Source organism: Anoplopoma fimbria, chromosome 8 (genome assembly GCF_027596085.1).
Source record: "Anoplopoma fimbria isolate UVic2021 breed Golden Eagle Sablefish chromosome 8, Afim_UVic_2022, whole genome shotgun sequence".
Classification (NCBI taxonomy): Eukaryota; Metazoa; Chordata; class Actinopteri; order Perciformes; family Anoplopomatidae; genus Anoplopoma; species Anoplopoma fimbria.
Genome location: NC_072456.1, coordinates 494587 through 510439, shown reverse-complemented (window position 1 = coordinate 510439; position 15853 = coordinate 494587). Strand labels below are relative to the sequence as shown.

At 40.8% G+C, this 15853-nt stretch overlaps 1 protein-coding gene across 1 annotated transcript in view; it reads left to right on the top strand.

Moving 5' to 3' along the window:
* sec16b (SEC16 homolog B, endoplasmic reticulum export factor) overlaps nt 1-12813 on the top strand; it is a 72897-nt gene extending 60084 nt beyond the window's left edge. Inside the window, exon 26 of the mRNA XM_054603510.1 lies at nt 12794-12813. The gene's annotated coding sequence lies outside the window, so the exon portion shown is untranslated. The remainder of the gene's footprint in view (nt 1-12793) is intronic.
* Nucleotides 12814-15853: the final 3040 nt, after the last annotated feature.

Genomic DNA, 15853 nt, shown 5'->3' with positions numbered 1-15853 from the left:
GGGCTTTCAGAGGCAACAGAACTGCTTGGTTAGTGGTTACTTGGTTAGTAAACGATCAAGTTTTGAGTTAAAAGAAGTACTTGACTTTTGGCGTCATGCGGTACACAAACACCATTCTCCTGGGTGAACATCCTGTGTTTGACTCAACCACCTGCCAAAACCTCCTCCCTATATAAATGTAACGTAACATACGTTGAATGGGAACATCATTTTAAGGAGACCAGGCTGCAAAAAACACAACTGAATTCAACTAAACGTTGTTGCTTCTCGGCAGCTAATTCCAAACTACTGTAATGCTTTTTTTCTATCAGATTCTAGTGTCTACATCAGGCATGCATAAATAATGTCAAATGCCTTTTTCTGAACCTGGTTGGGTTAACTTGTGTTGTTTTGGGGTCCAGTCACTCATTCTGAACCTGGTAGAGTTTGGCTGTGCTCTAATTTCAGCACAAATTAAACTTGTGAACAGGAGGATGTGTCTCCGGCAGCATGTGGCACAGCAGCTCAAGCTGTTAGCAGCTGAACAGGCGCAGCTGAGGAGCAGTCTCCCTGGGTCTCAGGGGGCTCGTGCAGCAGTCTGTCTGTCCTTACCTATTTCACTTCTTCTCCACTCTCTTTGGGGACTTCTCCTGTTAGTCTAGTGTTTGCTGTAAGAGACGCGTCTGCCTTTCCATCTGTGCCCAGTTTGGGAGTGAGCTAAACTGCAGTCAATGTCACACAAGAAGTTGCTGAATTATTAAGAGTTCCAGATTTGCTGTGCACTGCACATCTTTCATCCATCTGTTGGAGGAGCATTCATATATGGCAAAGTGTACCTGCTGCATTTGCCGGCAATCTGTCGCGGATCAAAATTTGATGCTTCATACATTTGTTGTCACCATTAGGAAGTTTGGCTCATGGTGTTTGACTACCAGCTAGCTTCGCTCCCATTTTTTTTGTGTTCCATGATGGCATTATAGGTACAAACCTTTTTAACCCTGAATATTTTAAAGTAAGTGAACTGATAGACCATCATGCCATGTATGCCAACGCTTATTAAAATGTTGTTTTCTGAAACAAGGAGAAAGAGATAATAAGACAGAGAGAGAGAGACTGAAGTGTAAAAATAGCAGCCCACTAACACCTTTTCAATCATCTGGCCCATTTCCTCAAGGTGATATGGGTATAAAGGTTGGTGCTGTATATCCTCACAGAGAGCAGGGGGACATTGTATCACCTCAGGTTTAATCACTGCAGCTTTATTCAACAGGTTTTTTATTAAGTGAGCAGCCTTCGTAGGAAAATAGCTGTAGGGTACATCTAAGTTGTCTTAATGTCATCTATTATAAAGATATAGGTACAGTATGGTAGGCCTTTTTAGAGTACAGTACTTCGAACTAGCTGCCTGTTTTCAGATGGCTGAAAATGTTATCATGAATTATTTTTTAAATGATGACACATTTGTCATGTGTAAGCAAGTTATGCTATTTCTGTTAAATGCTTTTTTCCAGATAATACAGAGGGAAACCATCCAATTGAAATTAAATAATCAAGACAAAGTCTAAGTTAATAAAACTGTGATGCAAAAAATAACCCTCGGTCTTGTATAAGTCATGTGCTGTAAATTACATTGAAAAGAAGAACTTTCATGTTTTCTGTCTTAGACCAGAAAAAGTTTCTGATAGAACTGCCAAAAATGGACTTGAGGAATGTCTGTAAAGTAAAAAAAAGTTAAAGAGAACAGCATGATTTACAGTAAGAATTTTTTTTTGCACCTTTCAATGGATTTCTTTTTTTGGATCACTATTTGTCCTCAAAAAACATTTCCTAAAAACCCTGAAGTCCTTTCGAATGAGTGGACTTCTAGTTGACTCGCATATGTTTACAGAGCTATGTGGAAAACACGTCCTGTCTCCTGCTTCAACAGTATTAACATTCCGCGTCTTTTAAAATTTTTTTTATCTGTATTTAATTTATAAGTAGTAGTTGAGCCGAACCGATCCCTAGGTCAAGTAAGGGATACTCAAAACTTCTTCTTTTTTTTTCGAGGGTCGTTTCCGGTCCATTGCCTTGAGTAGCAAAAACTTTTGCGGCCGATTTCGAACAGACCGTAGCATTCATACTAGGAATAACAAAGTTAATTAATTAAGTAATTGATTAATGTTATACAGCTCTATTTATACTTTTTTCTAAATGAAATGTCTGATGGTATATTTAGCAATTTTTGTGAAATATTTTGTTGAAAGACGTATAAACCACACTCATGCACTTCGTGTTGCACAGCTAGCATGCTACCAATGTTAGCTAAATATGGCGTTCAACTTTGAACAAGGAAATTTATTGAAACATGACTCATCTGACATTAGAATGGATGGCGATAAAACAAAATGACCTATAAGGACAAAAAAATAAAATAATCTGTGTATCCACACATGGAGCTCAGGACTAGAACTTCCGTCTTATTCTAAGGTGCATACCACATAATTACAAATATCCCTGACTTAAATCTAGCCAGTGACCATTGTTGCATTCCAAAACACTCTTATGTTTTACAATTTCCCTGCCCTCTGCTCTTTAGTGAGTCATTCTATCACTGGGATCATTTGATTGGCTGATTGGGGTTGCAGTTGACACAATTGCAATTCTGCTTCACCAACAAAAACATCAAACTGATTATATTTGTCACAAATAGAGAAAAAAAAGAAGAACTATGTATTGCTGTAGCTCTATGAATTGCTAGTACTGTCCTGGTATTGTATTCAGTGTGTTGTGGTTGGTGCCTCCCAGTATGCAGGCTCTTCACTGTGTTCTGTGGCAGACTTTGTACTTGACATTTCCATGATTCATGCCTGGTGTGATGGCTGGCCTGGAGGCTCACAGAACCTTTACTGAGACAGAACCAGGCTGCATTTGTCTGCATGGCCAGAGAGCTTCATCAAACCACAGCATGCTGTGTGCATGTGACCCCAACTGTGCATAATATTTTGGCTTTTGATGGTTATTAATGTTTAAAAAAAATTTTTTTAGGATGTGTTTTGATCCATTGCGTAAACCATATTATTAACTTTAATTTAAAGCTGTATTTTGGCATGGTGACACTGTCGCAGTTGCTCTTACAGTTCATAGTGAACTTTTATTTCTTTTTCTTACCAGAACTTGTGTTCAGAGCGGTACGCGCTACTTTTGAGAAACCCACACGGCGTATGCTCTCTTTTCATGTTTTAGAGAAATCATGAAGTCAGCTCTGCATGCATATGTTTCAGTGCTTTGGGGAAATGATAGTGGCTATGAATAACAAATAGATGCGAGTCAGTGCGGTTGAAAAGCCTTGGCTTTGTTGCCGTTATTAAAGCAGTGGTAGCTGGAGAAATGGATCCAAAGTATGCTGTTGATCTTTCTGCGAACAGATATCAAAGCCTGGACAGCAAACGAGTGGTAAGTACTGGGGGACAGGGGGGATCCCTGGAGCAAACCGAGGCTGAAGATGAAGGGATGTGGAGGAGATGAAAGAGGGAGAAGAGAGAGGGAGGCGGCGAGAGAAACAGAGGAGGAGAGCGAGGGAGAGCCTGTGTGCCTTTGTGTGTGTCTGTACACCAGTGTCTGCTGGAGGAAGGACTTCAAAGACCCAGCAGAGCAAAGGCTGCTTCGCCTTTTCACTTTTTTTTCTCCATTTTTCTTTTCACCAAAGCTCCTCTCGTGTTGGATTTCCCCCGACCCCCTTCCCTCCCTCCCTCCCTCTCTGGTTATTCATCTGTCTCTCCTCAAAGGCAGCCAGGCCTATTGGATTCTGTAGGGCACCACTGACATGAATATTTCTGCTGCACCAGAGACATTCGCTGCCGTTGCCTCACAGTGCTTCAACGGTAATTGAGCGCATGATCCCACAAAGTTTATTGACTGCAATATTGGCTGCATTATAGACTGCAATGCTGATGTCTGGTGTAGCTAGGTAAAGTGGAGCCTCTGAGCTAATAATGCTTTTTGTTTTGTTTTTCATTGGAAGTATTGTATTTTTGTCAGTTTTGCAGTAAAAAATCCTAGGGAAGGTTGTATTGGCAAAAATAAATGCAATAAATATAGACTTATAAATGAATAAAAAACGGATTATTAGAAACAAAAATGAAGCAATTAGGCTACTATGATGAATACATTATGTGATTACCGGGGTACAGTTGAAGTTAACTGAACAAAACAAAACAAATACAAAGCAAAACTACTTAGAGATACAGGATTGCAATTTTCTTTAAAGATTTCAATTTACGATTTATTTTTTATTCTGAACTGCTGATTCTGATTTTTGCCGATTCCCAGTTTCTCTCTAAGAACTAAATCCAGAATAACTTTTTTTTCACCACCTCCTAATTTGATGTTTTTACTTTCTTAGAGTCAACTCTAGTGGTTACTTGCATAAAAAAAACACCATTCAAATGATTAGGACATAAATAAGTGTATTTTAATTTGAAAACATTGAACTGAATAATTCTTTATTGTTTATCCTTTGTTCTTCTTGGATCCCTCCTTGTTTTTTGTTTATTTATTTCTGTGTACTAGTGAGTGGAAGAAACCAGAGTCAAATTCATTGTTTGCATACGCATACATCGCCAATAAAAGCTGATTCTGAATACTTAGCATTACTAAAAACACATTATTATAAGCTGCTTGGAGCAACTGTTAGGAAGTGTAACAGATCCTAATTCCCTCTCTAATATCTTTTTTATAGTGATATGAAAACTAAACATTATGATAGCGTTATTATTTACCTTTTTCACATCAATTCTTTGATTATTTTGTAGCAGCTTCAGAAGTATTGTTCCTGCCCCCCTTTGGAAGGAGCAGTGACCCCCTAGCCAAGTACTAATGGGTGCATTTGACCCCCTCTCAGACAATCCTGGCTCACACAATGGACATAACCTAAGTTTAAACTAACAGATGCTCATTTGAAGTGTTGATAGTATCGCATCTTTATGTTCATACAGTAGGATACGGCCAAAGAAGTCTAGAACACGTGACATCCCAGTCTTAATACCAGGACAGACTGCGTTTAAACTTTCTAGGGGCTTACAGCCTTGCTGTAGGTGTTGACGTGCCTCTTTCAGACTGTGTCAGTCTTCAGCAATGTGACTGATTTGCTTTCCTCAGTCATGGAGGGAGTCTTTCAGATGCCATAATGCTGATCATGTTGCGCTTTGAAGAAGAAGAAGCTTCCCCGGAGGTACAGATGGCTACGTGCCTCCTTAGATTGTGTTAGGGGAGATGAGGGGCGACGGGGTGGAGTGTGTTGTCGTCGTTGTGGTATGCATAGAAAGAGAAGGGGGGCAATTTTGGGGGGGAATTTGAGGAAATCAAAGCTTTGTTTGTGCTTAGAGGCATAGGTGAGTGGGTACAACTAGTGCCTGCTGCTGTCATATAAGGATATGCTGTCAGGGCTCTGATGGAGCTCATGGTTGTCTAATTTTGACTGGTTCTCCTTCGCGACACACTCAAGAAGTATTTGAGTCTCCCCGTCTCAAAGCATGGTGGAATTCTTTATGTCTCCTACTCTACTCGAGAGTCAAACAGGTCTGCAAACCAGGAAAGTCACGACGTAAGTGAGACTTGAAAGGGTGTCACAACCAATTAACTTTCCAAAATGTTGAATTCATATGTATGGGTGTTCAAAGTATCTTTTGGGGGGAATTCCAAAGAGCAGCGTGGTTTGATTTTATGGAATTAGCAGTTATTTTCAAGTAATTTCATGGCTGGAGAATTGACTGAACAATGTTCTTTTGGATATTTTACGGTTGCATCAAAAGTCAGGATGTGCAGCAATAGTCACGCTTCCCACTACTTCTTCTTTCAGCAAATTGTCAGCCTTCCCAAGATGCAAAGTTGCTGAAGAGCAGCGCAGACGATAGATCAGAGCGCCTCTTGGGTGTCTCAATACTGCCCTTGTTCAAAGAGTTTGACAGATAGATCCTCAACCATATATTTTTAGAGCACCCAAAGGACTTTGATTGGCTTGCGAGGGCAGTATATTGGCCCTATGAATTTACTTTGAGCCACTGGTTGTCAAGGTGAAACACACTCGCACCTCATTACATCGTACGGGCCAAGATTGTTATAATACTGCAAATCCATGACGATGGGGCTCATCACCGTGCTGGATCAACAAAGAGGACGGCCCGTATAGCACGAGTGCACAGTTGTTAACATTTAGAGGGGGTGAAATAGTTACGAGCATATAAAATTTGATTGCCCCCTTTAGAGAACTTAGCAGCAAGTGTAAAGTTTGCACTCTGTGGGATCAATGGCTCCCTTTTTCTATTGTACACTATATCTCAATATCCGTCTGCTACCTCTCTCTGGTGGGCTGTAGATCTGAGTTCACGTTGAAGTAATAGCTCCCTCTCTCAGAAATACTGTCTTTTGATGCTTCATGCTTTAGATCCACAGTGTATTTATTATGGTGAGGATGCTGGAAAACATATACTGTGGGAGTAGGGGAGACCTCTTCCTTGTTTCTAATATCAGCCCTACTCAAAACCTTTAATATCAGTGTGTGAAATAATTCCCTGTCATTGTCTTTAAAGTGATATCTATCGTATTTTTATGGCATGTACATGTCACAGTCATGTAGTACATCACTGCAGGATTGATAAATGAAGCCCTGGGGTTTTGTCAAACACACTAGCACATATTCAAACTGGGTTTGCCCGGTTCCACACTGTGTGTACATGTCCCCCCCATGTGGGTCTTGTAAAGTTTTTATTTGGGAAGGTATGGGTGTAATTAGGAGTGAACACAAAGGCAGTTTGAGAAGAGGGGGGGGGACGTGTTAATGGGTTGACGTGTGGAGAGCGCTAATCGCTGCTCGGCCGTTAACCACACGCCGGCACCACTGGGCTCGTTCCAGGGGTTAACTAAACTGAGCCGTGACACATGGCTGGGCTTTATGGGGTCCAGGCAGAGGGAGGAGGCCCACGGATGACGCTAAAGAGCCCATAATAATGACAGCAATTACCACAATCCGCTTAAACAAATGGGAGCGCGCAGAAACCTCATCATACTCTGATCAGATTGGCCCTAATGAGATAAAGATGCCAATTAATCCTGTGTTAATTGCCGTGGCGCGTTCTCATGAAAACACTGAAATATGCACATGCAAATGCAAGAAGGGGCCTGCTGTGCCGTCCAGGATTCCAAACTGCAAAACGTTGGGAGCATATTTACATAATGATTATGATGATGATGGTCGTGTGGATAATGATGATGATGATGATGATGATGATGATGATGATGCAGATGAGCGTTCATATCTGGGCTGTATTTACGGTAGATTTTGAATGATGACCTTCCCCAAAACTGATCACTGGCTGTTCTTCTTCTTCTTATCTGAGCGTCTCAGAGCACAGAGCTTTAGCAAGACAGAGAGACATGCCCAAAGTCAGACTGACATTCGCATTAAGGTAATGTTTGGTGACTGATGCCGTCTTCTAATGATTCAGAATGGCGGGTCGGGTGACCTCTTTCAATACTGTGTCCGAACCCCAAAGTGCTGAGATGACACTGTACAGTTGGTGACCTCATTATCGCTATTACTGCAGTCGGGAAATTTATAACATACATGTCTGTGATGACAAAGTCTATAAATCACTGCATTAACTCCTGCTCAGAAGTCCTCTGCTGTAACATTCTCCTCGGCGCCAGTGCCACCGTGATCCATTTTCTTTCATGTTCTCTAATTGCCCCCCTCATAGTTTTGCTCTTTTTCTTGCCCGTGTTGACGTGCCGTAATAGTCAGTCCATCTAAAGTGGCTGCGTTGTCGCTTCTGCCATTATACGGGCCATTTTCATTTCATCTGCAGAGGTCCTGGCTCCTCACCACAGTGACAGCATCCTCCTAAATCATCCTCATGTGTAATTGCTCCCTACTTACCCAAATGGCTCTGGCCTTCTCTATCTGCCTAAGAGCATTTACTCAGGCTTCTCAGGGATTCATGCCCCTGGTTCAATGCTCTTTGACTAGTCCTTTATGCCGAACTCCGTGTCTGTTGCTTCATTACTATCATTCATTGTAATGTCAACCTAAATGTGTTGTTTTGCGTTATGTGACTGTTGGGGGGGAAAACCTTGAAATGTTCATGTTTTACTTTGAAGGATTACAAGGTCCTCTATGTTTTAAGATATTTCTACACTACTAGGTTTATGAAATCTTTCAAAACCCATCAACAGTATAATCCTTAAAGGAAAACTATTATTATTTCAAGGTTTTGGCTTTATTTTTGTAGCTGCGGCCATCAGTTCTATCAGCTTAAACAATACTGAACTGGAACCCAGCGATGTCACCAAAAATAGGTTTAGCGTGGCAACAAGAATTGGCCATAATATCATTAATAACGCCTTATTGTTCAACATAACCATACGCACACACACAGCAAACGTTATTTTTTATCTGGCAACATCAACGTGCTTTCCTACAACGACCAGAGCATGGACAAGAGACTCTGGTGTGGATGATGTTGTTAAATTTCCCTCATTTAGCGGCTGGCTAGGAAGCTAGCTAGCTTACTAATTCCACCATGCTTTCATGCTACACTGGTTACAGAAAATGAGCCAAACAAAGTTGTCAATCATCTGGCGATAGCAATGTGCTTTCCTGCACTGAGACAACTCATTAAGCTGCTGGCTAGGTAGCTAGCTAGCTTGCTAAATTGACTTTCATGCTATACTGATACAGAAATTGAGCGCACATTGGAGAAGTTTGCCTCAGCCAAAAATCTCCTTAGGGTTAAGGCAACACACGTACTTGATTAGGTTTAGGAAAACATCATCAACTTAAATGAACAGTCGAGGCTAAGGAACAGGCCAACTGACCAGTCACAGCACAGTTGGGCAGGACAAGGTGGAACACTAGTCAAAGCTGAATCAGGAAGTTGGGCTGCACACTGTAGTTGAGGTTTGATATAGCGAGTTTTGTTTGTAATCTTGCTATTCTCAATTGTTTATTCTTCCCAATACATTTTTCAAACCTGGAGATTTTCATTCTAAGATTTCAGCAAATATTTTGGTGAGTGTGAAGTTACAATAACCAATAGAATAGATGGTAAGACCTACACAATTAAATCCAAGCCGTACTGTTGTTTTTGTTGAAGATTTCAGTCCTGGTAGATGCGACACCTGTGGTTACTGGCGTTAAAAGGAAGTGTGTTTTAATATCACAAGTCAAAGAGTTTCATTTTAAATGAAGTGTATCACCACTGGGGGCAGCAAATACGACTTGAGTGGTTACACTCAATTGCATACCCAAACAAGGTATGGTATGAAAAGATTAATTTAGTTACGACGACCGAAGAAGACAATCAACATCCAGCATTATGATATAATCCCATAATCAAATATTTTTTCCAGCATTGTGTACAATGCATGTATGCACCAGCTTTAGTCTTTCCCATCAGGTCCTTTAGGTGCATGCAGAGTTTCCTTTGGATTCCTTGTATGTTGGTATCCGATTTGAATCCCTCATGGGAAAGGCGGATTTCTCAACCTCCTGATACTCACATGAGTGTGTTCAGATTCGACAGCTGTAATATTGTCAACGTCGCTTGTAGGTGCCTTCAAAACTTTTACGAATCACTTTTACAAAATTAATCACATTAGAGTATTCTGAGTTTTTTGAAACTCTGCCTGTTGGCGTTTTATTTTTTTTTGGCAGTATAGTCGCAGGGGTAACTACAAATATATTAAAAGGCTATTGCTGAAAAAAAAGTGTCCAGACATAAATAGCATCAAAAATTGGATCTGATGTAATGAAAATCTTAAGGATTATTACTCCTGTCAAGTTGACATATTGGAGATTCTGGCCTGACAGCATTGCTATTTATCTTGTATTTGTATTTATTCATTAGATAAAAGGTGACACCAGGGAAGAGACAAAGATGACCCTGACACACACTCACATACGCACACACAACATGCACTCGTACGCACAGCAGCTGGCAGATTGTGGCTACCCCATTACAATGATAATGGCCATGTCCATTGTGGTGTCCCACTTTTTAATTTTGATTTTCGGGAGGTGAATGAAGTCATTATGTTGCAGCCCTCGCTTGGTTTTATGAACAATCCAATGCCCTAGAGACTCTCCTCTACACACACACACACACACACACACACACACACACACACACACACACACACACACACACACACACACACACACACACACACACACACACACACGTGGATAATAGATAAGCACACACACATTCATGCGCACTTACACACTTACACATACACACAAACTCACACATCACAGCGAGTCAGTCCTCTCCCCCCCCAGTGATTTGCCCTGCCATTAGGCCCGCAAGTTCCAGAGGGCGGCTGAGCGAATGGGGTGTCCCGGACCCACTCAGCGTCAGAAACACATCACTTAACCCTGACGCTCTCGCTCGACTTTGCTCAGCAAGAAAAGCCAAAAGCCCTCTCCAGTTAGGCCCTGCCTGTCTTGCCTCTATCGATTTTGTGACAATGGGGAAAGTCCAGCGTCAAATCAAGTAGCAAATCATTGAGAGAAAGTTTCAATTGGGGTTTTTTTTCTCTCTTTTTTTTTTTCTTTCTTCCTTCTCCTGAAATTAAAGGCTACAGCGGATTCTGCTCTGTCCTCCCCTGCTCTGTCCTGTCATGGGTAGTAGGCTGATGGGCAGAGGCTACACAGGAAGGAGAAGATGTAACAAGCCCAAAGCCTTTTGAAAAGCCTTCCAGAATAGCCCTGGCGTTCAAAAATGTTCACAGCAATCATGGTGTTCATCAGTGAAGCATGTAGCCAACAGTAATGTGCACATAATCATACAATTAGAGACCAGCTCTGTGCAATCTGTCACAAACAAAACGGCCCTAAAAATAAAAAGCAATAGGAACTCGTGGCGTTGTTTATGAAAAGTAAAAAATAACCAGTTATGATATGCACTGGCTCCGATTCCAAACCTATTTGTGCACATTTGATTATTAGTCACCCTCACACGCAACGACACGTAAAGAGGAATGTGGGCTCGGCAGTGATTGGATTAGTTGAGGTTCCACGTCTTTTGACTTCTACATACTTCTAATGGAGATGGAACTGGCTTTAAAGTGATTACTGTCTTATTTAATCATTCCAGGAAAAAATGTGCTCTAATCAATTCTGCGAGTGTGCAGCCAGATGTTTGGAGTTTCTGTAATTGAGTTATTTCAGTCAGACAAACAGAGACGTGTTTGGTCTAATTAGACTCCGTTGTCAGGGAAATCAAAAATTCTTCAAGCGGGAGCTGAATGCTTTTAATATGCTATTGAGTGATGTATCATTTTTAGAATTAATTTCTGATGCAATAAAAACTTGTCTGATCTTTGGATGTTCCTGTTCATCAAGAGCTGTCAGTTATTTATGTCATGATTCTCTCAGAACAAACTGTTTGGAACGTGCATTGTTTGTCTCCGTTTGATCATCCCGGAGCAATCAGGCGGTCACAGATATTTATAGCGCTCTTCCTCAATCTTGGATGGAATTAATATTCGTGCAAATGAACGGGCTCTCTACTTCTGTCAGCGTATATGGGGACGCAGATGATTTGTGTTGTTGTGATGTATCTGAGCATCTTATAGCGCTCTCTCAATTTATCCATCTATACATATACACGGCTTTGAAGGGAGGCCGTCTTTATTCGAATTGGAATAACTAGCTGACTTTCTTCCTGGCAGCTCTTAGCCTGTGTGACTTCATTACCCCCGTCAGGTCCGCCAAGCACATTGGCTAATTACTCAGTCAGTCCAGCATTGGCAGGTAGTTGCACACATATTGATCAAAGTGCTTAAGGCTGGACTCTCAAGCAGAAATTAATCAGGCATTATTTTTTTCGCCAAGGAAAAATATGAAATCTCAAACTGCTCCATGTTTGGTGCGATGTGGATGACGTGGTGTTTACGAAGCAATATTTTCTTATTGGACTAGTGCCCCGAACATAAGATGACACCGGGGAATATGAATCACTGTGCAATGACGCAGAGACACGCAGGGTAAAGGAGGCGCTCTAACCGCAGTCCAGTCAGTGAGGCAAAAACTCACAGATTTATGGATATCTCATATAACTGGGTCCAAAATATCCAATCACTGGCATAGAAACAACTTTTAGTAAAATGACCATGGAGCTGGTGCATATTTTAGCCACAGGCTCTGATTGTTGGACAAAGTAGTTGAAAACAGATCAAATTATATCTTGAGGTAATATTCCAAATATTTTAAGGAACCTTAGAACATTGTATGCAGTGGGTCTTCCTTCATCCCGCCAGTCTGGGTAACAAAACAGAAAAAAAAGGCCACCAGGTTGGCAGAGAGGTCATATTGTGACAACTGTTCAAACCTGATTTAATCTCCTCAGACCCCAAATAAGGCTTGATGCTTTTGTTCTGGAAGGACGCAATGTAACTTAACTGCACATTATCAGCTTCACAGACATGGGAGTTATGCAGGGCTGTAGCTAGACAACAAAAGTGTTATATATTGGGTTTAGCTAAGTGTACCTGATAAACTGGCAACTGGTTTTATAGTATACTGACATGTTATTTCTCTTCACACTGTGTCGTATTCAGAGAACAAACAACACGCACACATATCTAATCATGACAATTTTTTTCTTTTTTGGTTATCCTATATCACAAAGCGGAATGTAATGTGCAAGCAAATTAACTGTCCAATGACATCATATTGCTTAACTAATAACCATGTGCTTCTGTTTGTTGCAGGAAAGTGTGTATTTTCAGGGCTAATGGGCCTTCAGAACAATGGGTGTTTTTTTTCTTCCAGCTAACTGCCTGTAGGAATCGAATGGGACATTTTTCGTCATGCTTTCGTTTTGGCATGATGGTCCGTGAGAACAATGGCATGGTACCCTGGGATATATAGTGCAATGACCTGCTTTTTATTTGAGTGTCCAAACTGTAAGTGTGAAATTTGCACTTTACTAGTGTCCCACAATGCAATGCCTTGAGTTCTGTGGATGTAAAAATGACAGTCATGCAACAGAAATACAGCAATATGACAATTTGTTTAAAGGTAGGGTCCATCATTTTCTTTTTCAAGGTTTTATTTCAGTCTGTAGCTTCCGAGTATTCGTCCTTATATTCAAATGAAATTGGTCGAAATGTTATGTTCCCAAGCCCTTTTAAAACTCTTTTCCCAAATTACCTGATGTAGGTAAGTTCGGAACAGATAACCAGCATTCAACCATAGCATGCTTGAACATTATTGGTAAATACTACTCGGACTACAAACAGAAACCAGAGCGCTTCCGATGCCAAAATCTTGTCCATTGCCTACAGGTTGTTCATATGAATGCAGAATCTGTTAATAGCGATTAGAAATACACTGAATATGGATAAATACCTCAAACAACCCTACATCAAAATAACCATTTGAAATATTAAAAAACTTCCAAACTTAAAAGCTAAAGTTGACACTGCTTGAAATTGATTGAGTTGACTTTTTAACAGCTGAGAAACATCTAAATGTCTCTTCAGGGGCCGGTTAAATAAAATGTTCTCACATCTCACATGTTAAGTTTATGGTCAGTGTCAGAATTTGTGGGCTGTGTGCATCTGCCCTGATAAACACAATGATGAATTGTAGTGTGCAAGTTTTGGTAAGTATCTGGAGTTGAGAGGAAAGTATGTGTTCGGTGGGGCCCCGTGGATTTATCTGATGTCATCTATGTAGCTTGGTGGGCTGCCAAGAAGCCTGGATTGAAACGTACGTCAGCAGCGTGATTAACGGATAATGACAGACCCAGGTGTCGATATGTTCTGTGCTCAGATTTGTAGTGTGGGCATTATCACCGGCTCAGGCCCAGTATATCATCCAAAGGGAGTCGGGAGGGAAGTGTGGGTGGAGAGCGGTACGGAGGCCACAAGTGTGGGAAGAACAGAAAAAAAATGAAGAGAGAAGATTTGAGGCTCCCCCGGTGCCACATGGATCTTATTTATCATTTTCGTGCACAGACAGTAAATACCTTGCTTTTCTGCCTGTGCTCTGCTCCTGACCTGAACCTGTGACCTGCTCTTGGTCTCTGATGATACTCCCATGGTCCCCTGCTCAAGGCTGCCGAGCAGGCGGCACGGCCGGACCCAGGCCCTGTAATTCACAGGCTTCTAGATCGCCTGCCATAGAGTATTGATTTTTGTTTCCCCAATCTCCAGGAGAGAAGCAAAGAAAAGATTAAAAACACTGTCAGTTTGAAGTTGAATAAGAATCCTGCACAGGGGAGATACCTTGGAGAGCAAGGGGTCACAGCTGAGGTACGTATATCTCTTCATAGGTTTAACCCTGAAATCCAATTATCAGTACACAGAAACAGCTTAGGGCCAAGAATTTGACCACAATCATTATTATGTACATTTTATCATCACTAATGAATAAAGAAGCCATGTATGTACTGTAGAACTAAAGCAGGCTTTGAGTCACATTGCAAATATAATCTAAATATAATCTAATATACTAAGGGTTATATTCATTTTGTGAAAGCAGTGTTAGTTACTAAAGTTCTTATGACATCAGTAATAATGTTGTTCTTGTTAATTATAGGAGCATGGAGGAAGATCAAAACCCTAACCCTGAAATTATGTGTTTGATATACTTTGTGTTGAAATGGGCCAAACTAAGTATCAAAACATAGAATTCTGTAACTTTTCAGCATTTGGATTCATAGCGATTTCCAAAACTTACTAACACTTAATGGACTTTATGTCTACACACAGTACTGGTGTCAAATGATTTTCAGTCTTATTTTCTATGCAACACAGTGCTGTTGCATCATCGTCAATCTTTTTTATGTTTGCAGTTGTGATATAAAGTTACATTTTACACGGGCAACAATCAGTATATTTCACTATTTTTTTAAGTATGAAAAATAAATCATTTTTCACAGCTCAAATAATTATGTGAAAGGGCTCAGTTATAGTGACAAACCATAGACTGTATATAATAAGTCATAATCACCGTGGCATCACCCATTGGTTGGTGGACGGTCATTTTGAAGCCTCAAATTCAGCATTTTGGTTGTCATCATCTTTGTTTTTTTGCAACCACAACAAGAGGGTGGAGCTCAGTTGAAACGAACACTGATTTAAGACATTTTAGGGCGGTAATATGCTACAATAACGTTTCATGAACTGAAAACACACTGTGAAAGGGTTACACTTTTAAGACGGAAACACGGACAACTCCCAGGATGGACAATGCCATGGTAGCAACCTGTCAATCACAACGTAGCCATAACTTGCTGGCTATTAAAAATAATGCAAGTAAAGGGCACTTCTGCATTGGTTTCACTTTTCAGACTCGGAGGTTGCCGACTGTGACAAACCCACAGAGAATTACCACAAGACTGCAGTTCCCCTGGGCCCTGGCTTCCTTATACATCATTCAGCTTATTGTTTTGGTTATACACTTCAAAATTTGTACAGAGGATAATAAAGTAGCACAAAAAAAGCCAGATATTTCTCTCAGGAGGTCGAGACCAAAACTGAGCTAAAGGAGAGTGAATCTTAATATATATAAGGCAACAATAGGCTTTAATAAAAGATGATATTGCTCAAACAATCCTATAAAACAGCATTATTACATTTATCAGAGGCAGAGTGCCAACAGACAGGTAGTCATGTCAGTTAATTTCCAGCATTACGATACACACACTGACCTGATAACATCCTCTCAGTCAGCATGTGTGTGTTTAACATTCTCAGGAAAGTGTGTGTGTGTGTGTGTGTGTGTGTGTGTGTGTGTGTGTGTGTGTGTGTGTGTGTGTGTGTGTGTGTGTGTGTGTGTGTACCACGTGTAGCTGGCATTTTGATCACGGCAGTCGGGGCCCTT